Raw genomic sequence first — 8653 nt, 5'->3', positions numbered from 1 at the left:
TGCCATCAGAGGGATGGGTACGAAAGAATGAACACACACGCCGTGACTGGAAGAAGCGACAGTAAATGATTTATAGTCAACATTTCTTAGTGCGGATGTTGATGCAAATTAATATTAAAAATTAATTTAAGTGTGAATAATGGTAACATTATAACTAATAAAATAGTAAAAAAAACGTAAACGCGTGCATTTTTCTTTATATATCACAATATTATTGTTTGGAACCACTGGATCACAGTTGCAATCAAGATGAATAAGCCACTAGGTGTTCCAATATGCCAAATTGCAGACCGGCCCTCTTCTCTTACATAAATTTAGCAGATTGGAACACCTAGTAGTGTATTAATCTTGGTTGCAATCTTGTTTTGTGTTTTTTTAATTCATCAAATTGTTCAAACTTAAAATGAAAAATAAATTCACTTTCAATTGTTCTCTCGACTTGAATTGTTGTCTTTTCATCATTAACATGCTTCCAACAGGTTACGGATCTGCGTTTTCAATAGGTCGTAAAATGGAGAGAACGGGTATTGTCAGGTGGTGCAAAGTAGACCTGTGCGCCGCCGCGCCACGCAACCGCCGCCGACACTTATTGACGTACGCCGACGCCGATCAAGGTGTCGGCGGCGCGCCATACGCCGGTTGGCTCGACGCCGCCGAATTTCGTATTTCACGCCGATGATTGGCTAACACAAAAATCACAGTATGCAGATCGTTTGCATCTGCCGGACTAAGGCAACCTATCAGGCATTAATTAAATAGATGTTATACCTTTAACAGATTGGTTTGTCTATCTCTGTCACTTTTACCCGCATTGGCGTGTTAAATGTTAGATCATCCAAGATCTTATTGGCTACAGAAAGCAATAATGGTAACTTGGCTTCCGAAGCTGGAACACGATGGGGCACGTGACCCACCAAATTGAACGTTTCCTTCACCACCCTTGTACTTAAATAGCCAGAATTGCTCTAAAAATAACGGTTTCGATTTATTCTGATAAACAATTTCCAAAGAAATTGCTTGGTTTTCCTGAAGTAATTTCTGAAGGTAGTCCTGGAGGAAGTTCTGAAGGAATACCTGAAGAAAATTCTTAGAGTCTTGAGGAATTTCGGAATTTATCTCCGTCTGGAAGATTTTCTGAAGGAATCCCTGGAGAATGAAGAAATTGCTCATTGTTAGAATTTATTAACTTCTTCGTGACTTAATTTTCGCTTTTAAACTTGGCCAACCGTTTAACTTGGTGCTCTTATGCGATTTTAGACAATAATTTATTGAAAGAGTTTCATGTCATAGTTTATAAACTATAAGTGATGCAAACAGAATGCGCACAGGGATTTGTTGATTTTATAAGTTTTTTAAAAACTATTAAATTTCATTTCGTATCAATTGAACTGTTTACGTTCAGATTAATATTTTCAATTTTAGATATACTTTCCAGTGTTTCGAGGAAACCGAAAGTGAGCAAGGGGTTGGTCGAAAGGTCAATAATGCATTCCTTAAGCAAACATGCATGCTTTCCATTGTTTGTAACAAATAAATATAACAATTTTGTAACATAAAATGAATCGAAATACTAAAATCTGCATCTGTGTTTAATGAGGTAATGGGATTTGAGGCGGTTTATTGATTACGTATCAATACTTGTGATTTTTTAAAAATATATTCAGATGATATACATCTGAAACTGAAAATGCATAAATTTTGGATACTCAAATATTAAAAATCGTGAATGTTTAGAATGTTTAATGATTTTGAATTTGACACACACCGTATGATATTCCGAACAAACTGCTTGTTCAGACATGTCATTAACAAAAAAAAAAGATTTTGAAATGATTCTTTGATCTTTAAACAGTGAGCATACAGTGACCTGCATAATAAAAAGCCCACTTGCCGTTTTTCATACAAAATGGTCAACTTTGGAGATCTAGATCTCGATTGCGTGTGAACCAATTTTGCTGAAAATTTGACCAGAGCTCAGATACAACTTGAATTTTACCATACCTGAATTTCGACCATATTAATTCATAGGGTAAAAAATTATAGCGGTAATACAAAAACGATTTTTTTGGCAAAAAATTGATTTTATAATATCTTGAAAACTACAACTCATACAAGTATGTTCCGCAAACTTTTTTGTATTGCCAAAATACGCGTTTTTGCTGAATAAGTCATCAGTTTAAGACCTATAGAATTCAAGATATTTAAAAAATAATTTTTTGCCAAAAAAATCATTTTGGTATTACCGCAATATTTTTTTACCCTATGAATCAATATGGTCGAAACTCAGGTGTGATAAAATTCAAGTTATATCTGAGCTCTGGTCAAATTTTCAGCGAAATTGGTTCACACGCAATCGAGAACTAGATCTCCAAAGTCGACCATTTTGTATGAAAAACGGCTAATGGGCTTTTTATAATGCCGGTCACTGTACATGTTTGTGAAAAGTTACAATGAAGTTGTGCTGTATTTATTTGTTTTGCGATGAGATGAATATATGTTTAGTGAAATGAAAAACGGAACAGTTCCCTTCATGAATATACTTTAAAGTGGGATGCATTTTTACAAGTTTTATAAAGAAAGTTAGTTTCTAAAATTCTTTGTAACGTTGCTATATAATCCTATGTCTGAGAAATAATTAAATAAGTACCAGTAAAAGTCAATTTTTGTCACTTCAACTGAAAATGACTATTTGGTCACTTTTTCTGTAACTGAAAGTCTCTATTTGGTCCCTTTTTCGTCAGCGCTGTTCACTGAGGTCACTAAAGTATTTTGAACGACATTGGTTGCTACCAGCCCTGCAATCTCGATATTTTGGGAGTTTTTCTGGACTGAATTTGATTTACTAGTGTCCGGGTTTTTGAAGAAATTCCTGGAGAAATATAGGAATTTCTATGTAAATTCCAATAGCGGTTTGGAAAATCCATTTAAATTTCCCTCGTAAATTACTTTTAGAATTCCTTCAGAAACTCATTTTAAAATTCTGATCGAAAATTTTTTCAGGTTCTTTTTTGGTTATTCCTTCAACAACTGAGTCGGAAATTTCTTCAGGAATTTCTTCGAACATTTCTTTAGAAAAGCCACCAAGAACTAATTTGGACATTTATCCAGGGATTCCTTCAGAAACCCCTCCGGAAAGGCATTTGTAATATTTTAAGAAATTCTTTTGGAACTTCCTCCAGGAAGTATTTAGAAAATTACTTCAGTAAACCAGGAATAGTTCCGGAAAGAATTCGAATTTGGAGAAATTTCTAAAGGTATTTGAGAGTTCAAGTTATTTTCAAATAAAAAAAACACCTAAAACGTCTTTAAAAAAATTAAGGAATTTACAAACAACATTGCCGAAGATTTCCCAATAGAAATTCTGAAGAGATTCCCGAAATAATTCTTAAAGTAATTTAAAAGGAAATTTTCGAAGGTCTACAGGAATTTCTGGAAGAGTTGCTAAAGGAATATCCGAAGGGATTCCTATAAGAAATTAGAAAAGAAGTCCTGAAGAAATTTTTCAAATAAATTCCAGAGGGAAATTTCGAAAGAATACCAAAAATATCTTCCTAGAGTTTCCGAAGAAATGTTTTGAGGAATTACTGGAAGATTTTCTATTAGAAATTTCTGAAGGTTTTCTCCCAAATGGATTTTCGAATGTATTCCTAAAACAGTGTCCGTAGGTATTCATATAGAACTTCTTGAAGGATTTTCCATGGGTATCTAATTTTTAAAGGAATCCCTAAAAATAGTTTCGAATGAATTACTGAAGAAATTCCCAAAAGACTCCGTAAAGGCATTTCCGAAGAAATCCCTCAAGTAGAAGGAAATTCCTGATGGAACTTTTGAAGAAATACCCTAATAAATTTTCAAAGGAATTCTTGGTGGAAGTTCTGAAGGAATTCATTAGGGAAATTTTAAATTAATTCTTAGAATTCCTTTCTCGAATTTTCTGAGGAATATCTTGAGGAATTTCAACACGAATTTCTGGATTTATATCCGAAATCCGAAGTACTTTCCAATGAACTCATGTGCTGTGATACGGAAATGTCCTAGTGCAGGATATAATGTAAACTTTTGCTGTGGAGATACAAGCCATAGCTATAAGAATGCTCCCCCCATCAGTCTGACTGAGGCTAGCAATTATACAAAAAAAAACCCTAAAATTCATAAAAAGCATGAAATGCCCTGCTGCGTGATTTTTTCCTCAGCTCAAAATTCTTCACGCCGATTCACGCCGCCGCCGCCGCCACCGGTGTAAAAATGGCCTTACGCCGCCGCCGTTCACAAATACTTCGGCGCACAGGTCTAGTGCAAAGCTTGCGTTGGCTGCGTTGGCTGCTGATCGGTCGATTCAACGATCAAAAAGCTCATGCGACGATTGGGTTGCCGCTAAATCGGAAGCAACATGGTCACATCCGGTGATTGACCAAGAGTCAATACGTTTGAGCATAATGAAGGATAAACACCAACTGACGTGTTTAACCAAATAATCAAAAGAAACATTTTTGAAATGTTAACGGGAACGCAAGGTGAAAAGTGCTGTTTCATATTGATTGCGCAAGGGTTAGCAAGGACAACCGAGGAAAGTCAATTCCGCAACTGGTTGAACCATTTTTTAAGCATGTCGACGCTTTTACAATTATCCTGCCGACGGATTAGGCGAACTGATCCTGTTGAATGTGCTCTATTAAAATCTCGACAAGGAAACGCAAGAGCAGTGGGAGCTAAAAGCTCCAAGAGGAGACGTATACCTGATTACAAAGAGTTCATTCCTGCGGGGACGAGGACGCGTCCTGCAACATACAATCCGCTCGCAGCAACATCTGTTGAAGTATACTTGGAAGTAGGGGTTCGGAGAAGTTAAAGCAAACGCGTGTTACTTCGAGCTGGGAACGAAACTGAATGAATATTTTATTTTCTCTTTTACATAAAACGGAAGTAGAATATAAATGTCAAACTGTGAAGTGTTGCCAATTTGATGCATATGATAAACTGTCAAGCCGGTTGGCTCAACACTCCTCCTCAACACTGATCGGTTTGATCCCAATGGCCTTACGGAGATTCTTCAGTTTCACCGCTTGTAACGGCTTAGTAAGCAAATCCGCTTCCATTTGTTCCGAGGGGCAGTATTGCAGTTTGACAATCCTCTCCCGAACTAGGTCCCTCACAAAACTGTATTTAGTGTCGATGTGCTTTGATTTTTTCTCGTTGCGATCTGTTTTTGTCAAAGCAATACAACTCTGATTATCTTCTTTCACAGGTATCGGGTAATCCAGTTGCTCTCCTACATCGTCCATAAGCTTTCTGATCCACTGCACTTCTTGGAGACACTCCGCCAACGCAATATATTCTGCTTCGGTGCTTGAGAGGGCAACGCATTTTTGCTTGCGGCATGACCATCCGATCACACCGCCATGGAATTTGAAGAGATATCCTGAACTTGATTTACGGTCGGACACATCACCTGCCCAGTCAGCATCCACATAGCATTCGAATTGCGTATTGTCAGAGCCAAGGCAAAGTTCAAAATCAATCGTATGCTTGAGATAGCGCAATATACGCTTCGCTTCATTCCAGTCGGCTTCGGTTGGCGCTTTGACCCGTCGTCCTAAAATCGAGGTGGCAATAGAAATATCCGGTCTTGTACTCACGGCTACGTACAACAAAGCCCCAATAAGACTTTGGTACTGCTCAACGGTTTCAAGTCTTTTACTGTTCTCCTCCTTTTGTTGGAGAAAGCCGGGATCCATTGGAACTTTGGATATTTTGGCGTCACTCATTCCGAATTTTTCAACCAGGCGGTTCAGATACGTTCTTTGATTAATACGATACTGCCCGGATATCAAACGGATTTGGATTCCGAGAAAGAACTTCAAATCTCCCATTATAGTGATCTTGAATTGACCGTTAAGGGCCTCAGCTATATCCACAAATTCCGCCTCCGTGGAGCATATAACAATTATATCGTCGACGTAAATTAGTAGGAAAACGTACATACCTGCAGTTTCTTTTATATAGAGACACGGATCAGCTTGCGATTGGTTAAATCCCATGGCCTTCAGAACTCCATCAATCCGTTCATTCCAAACACGGGCGGCTTGCTTAAGCCCGTATAAGCTGCGTCGTAATTTGCAAACATTATTTTTATTCCCAATTTCATAGCCAGGAGGCTGTCGCATATAAATCTCCTCCTGAAGCTGTCCGTATAGATATGCAGTTTTTATATCGATGTGTTTGGTCAACATTTTTCTTGCTGAGGCCAAGGTCAACATAGTTCGAAATGTTGTCTGTTTCACTACGGGTGCGAATACCAGGTCATAGTCAGAGCCGTATTTTTGACAAAACCCTTGCGCAATCAAGGCGACTGCATGCTGCGTAGGTTAACACAACGAACGAACGAACGAAACGATAAATGCGCGAGCAAAATGCACGTCAGTACGCGCTGCTGTCACCAATTGTAATGACTCGCACACGGCAGGCACTACTTCTTTTATACACAAAGAAAATCTTGTGGTGGACCCGAAGGTCCATGACATACCGCATTCTGATGTCCGTGTTAGGAATAGACGGGATTGGATACATATGAAATTTTTGCTGGCTTTGCAAAAATTGAAGTTTTCAATAGCTCATCGTTAATATTGTTAAGTTTCATTAAAATAGCCAAATTGCTGGAGAGTGTCCGAGTCGATTGATATATAAATCTTAAAAATCCATCGAAAGATAAAGGCGCTAGTAACGTTCGAAATCTTCCCTTTCAGCGTAAAGCCCCAAACGCAATACAACGGAACGGCGACGGAAACGGAAAATTTGACAGTTAGCCCATATATTTTCTGTCAAATTTGCCGTTTCCGTCGCCGTTCCGTTGTATTGCGTTTGGGGCTTAACGCTCTCGATTTCCAAAAATCTAAATGACACCCAGTATAGTAAAGAAAGACGTAAGTCCTACGTCAAAATGATTTGTCACTGCACATATGGGACGTTGCACCAGAGTCGATCAACCATGAACGCGAACGAAGCCGAGTGTAACTTTTTCCCCGCACCATAAACGTAAACTCATGAGCGTCCGTTTCGCGCACTTTTCTCACTTTCTGTTCCGCCCTCGGCATGTGCTTTCCGCTCCCGTTTTCCTTATTCCCTTTTTGCCTCAAAAAGTCCTTACAGCTCCACTTTTTGTGGCCCGTTTTCCACAAAAATAGCATATCAATGCTTTCACATCATTGCTCGCTTTGAGAACCCTTTCCTCCGCTGTTTTCTCACCGTATAGCTTCTCACTCTCATCGATGAGCTTTGATTTCACAAGCTCCATCGTAAGATCCGCATCGGAGCGGCTTTCCAATGCAGTGGTCAAAGCGTCGAAAGCTTTAGGAAGACTGCGAAGAATCATCGCCACCTGCATATATTCCGATAGCTTCTCTCCAGAGTTTTCCAACCGCGAATACATTTCTTCCATTTCATAAAGAAATTCCTCCATACTGTCACCTTCTTTGTAACTTGAACAACAAATTTCCTTCAATAACGACACTTTTCCAGTTAGCGTTGCCTTCTGATGGTGAGCTTTCAAGGCATCCCATGTGCCTTTCGCCGTCGTTTTCGTCATTATCAAATTATGCTGGTTGTCCTCCACTAGCAACGCAATGGTTGCCCTCGCTTTAGAGTCTCCATCTTGCCAATCTTGTGTAGCAGGATTCGGTGGGACACCCGGATCAACATAACACCACGTTCCTTCGCGACGCATTAACATTTGCACTTTAAACGACCACGATCTGTAATTCCGATTATTCAATCGGATTACGTTCACCTTCGAAACATCCATTTTCTTATTACACGCGATTTTTCGCTTCCCTTGGCCCCAAGGCTGAGCACATAACCTGTTGGAGTAGAATTCACTTGGAAGTAGGGGTTCGGAGAAGTTAAGCAAACGCGTGTTACTTCGAGCTGGGAACGAGTGAATATTTTATTTTCTCTTTTACATAAAACGGAAGTACACCGAACCAAAACATCATCCTACCAGCAACTGAATCTTGCTTTGTTCGGGCCCCTTAACGAAAATCATTCGTGCTTCGGATGATCGTCATTCGATTTCTTTGCCGCTGCTTGAAGTGCTGCGAATGACAATCATCTCGTTTCCGTCTGATCCAGTTTATGGTTGCCAGATAAAAATAATATGATTAATGAAAGAAAACGGAATGTTTGTTGAAAGATTTTAACCCAAATAGAAAGTAATTTGTGATTCACCATATATAATTTTGCAAATAAGAGAAAAGGGAAGAACATCTGAGACAATCAAACGATAATTCAACACTGAGTCAATTTATTCAGAATCGAATACATAACAACAAATTTATGCCGCAATTATGGATTGTGCTGTTTAAAACTGTCCGTATTCTCCGGAAACCCATTATCCAGCATTCACTTTATAATTCATCATTAAATCATTAACTGAAAAAACTGTATTTTCCCGGCACGAGTTGAAAAAGGTCCTATAATTTTTTCGAGTAGAGTCGTTAACGGAATTCCTTTCGGTCTGCTTGCTTGCGGGATAGAATTTCAAATGTTCACCATTCATATGGCTTCATGTACGATGTACCTTGTCTTGCTCATAGATTATATTCTCAAACAAGGAACTTTCGGAATCCATCCTCCAAACCCAATGATCGGAATAAGGAAC

The sequence above is a fragment of the Armigeres subalbatus genome, chromosome 1, assembly GCF_024139115.2.
Source record: "Armigeres subalbatus isolate Guangzhou_Male chromosome 1, GZ_Asu_2, whole genome shotgun sequence".
Lineage (NCBI taxonomy): Eukaryota > Metazoa > Arthropoda > Insecta > Diptera > Culicidae > Armigeres > Armigeres subalbatus.
This window is presented reverse-complemented; position numbering follows the sequence as displayed.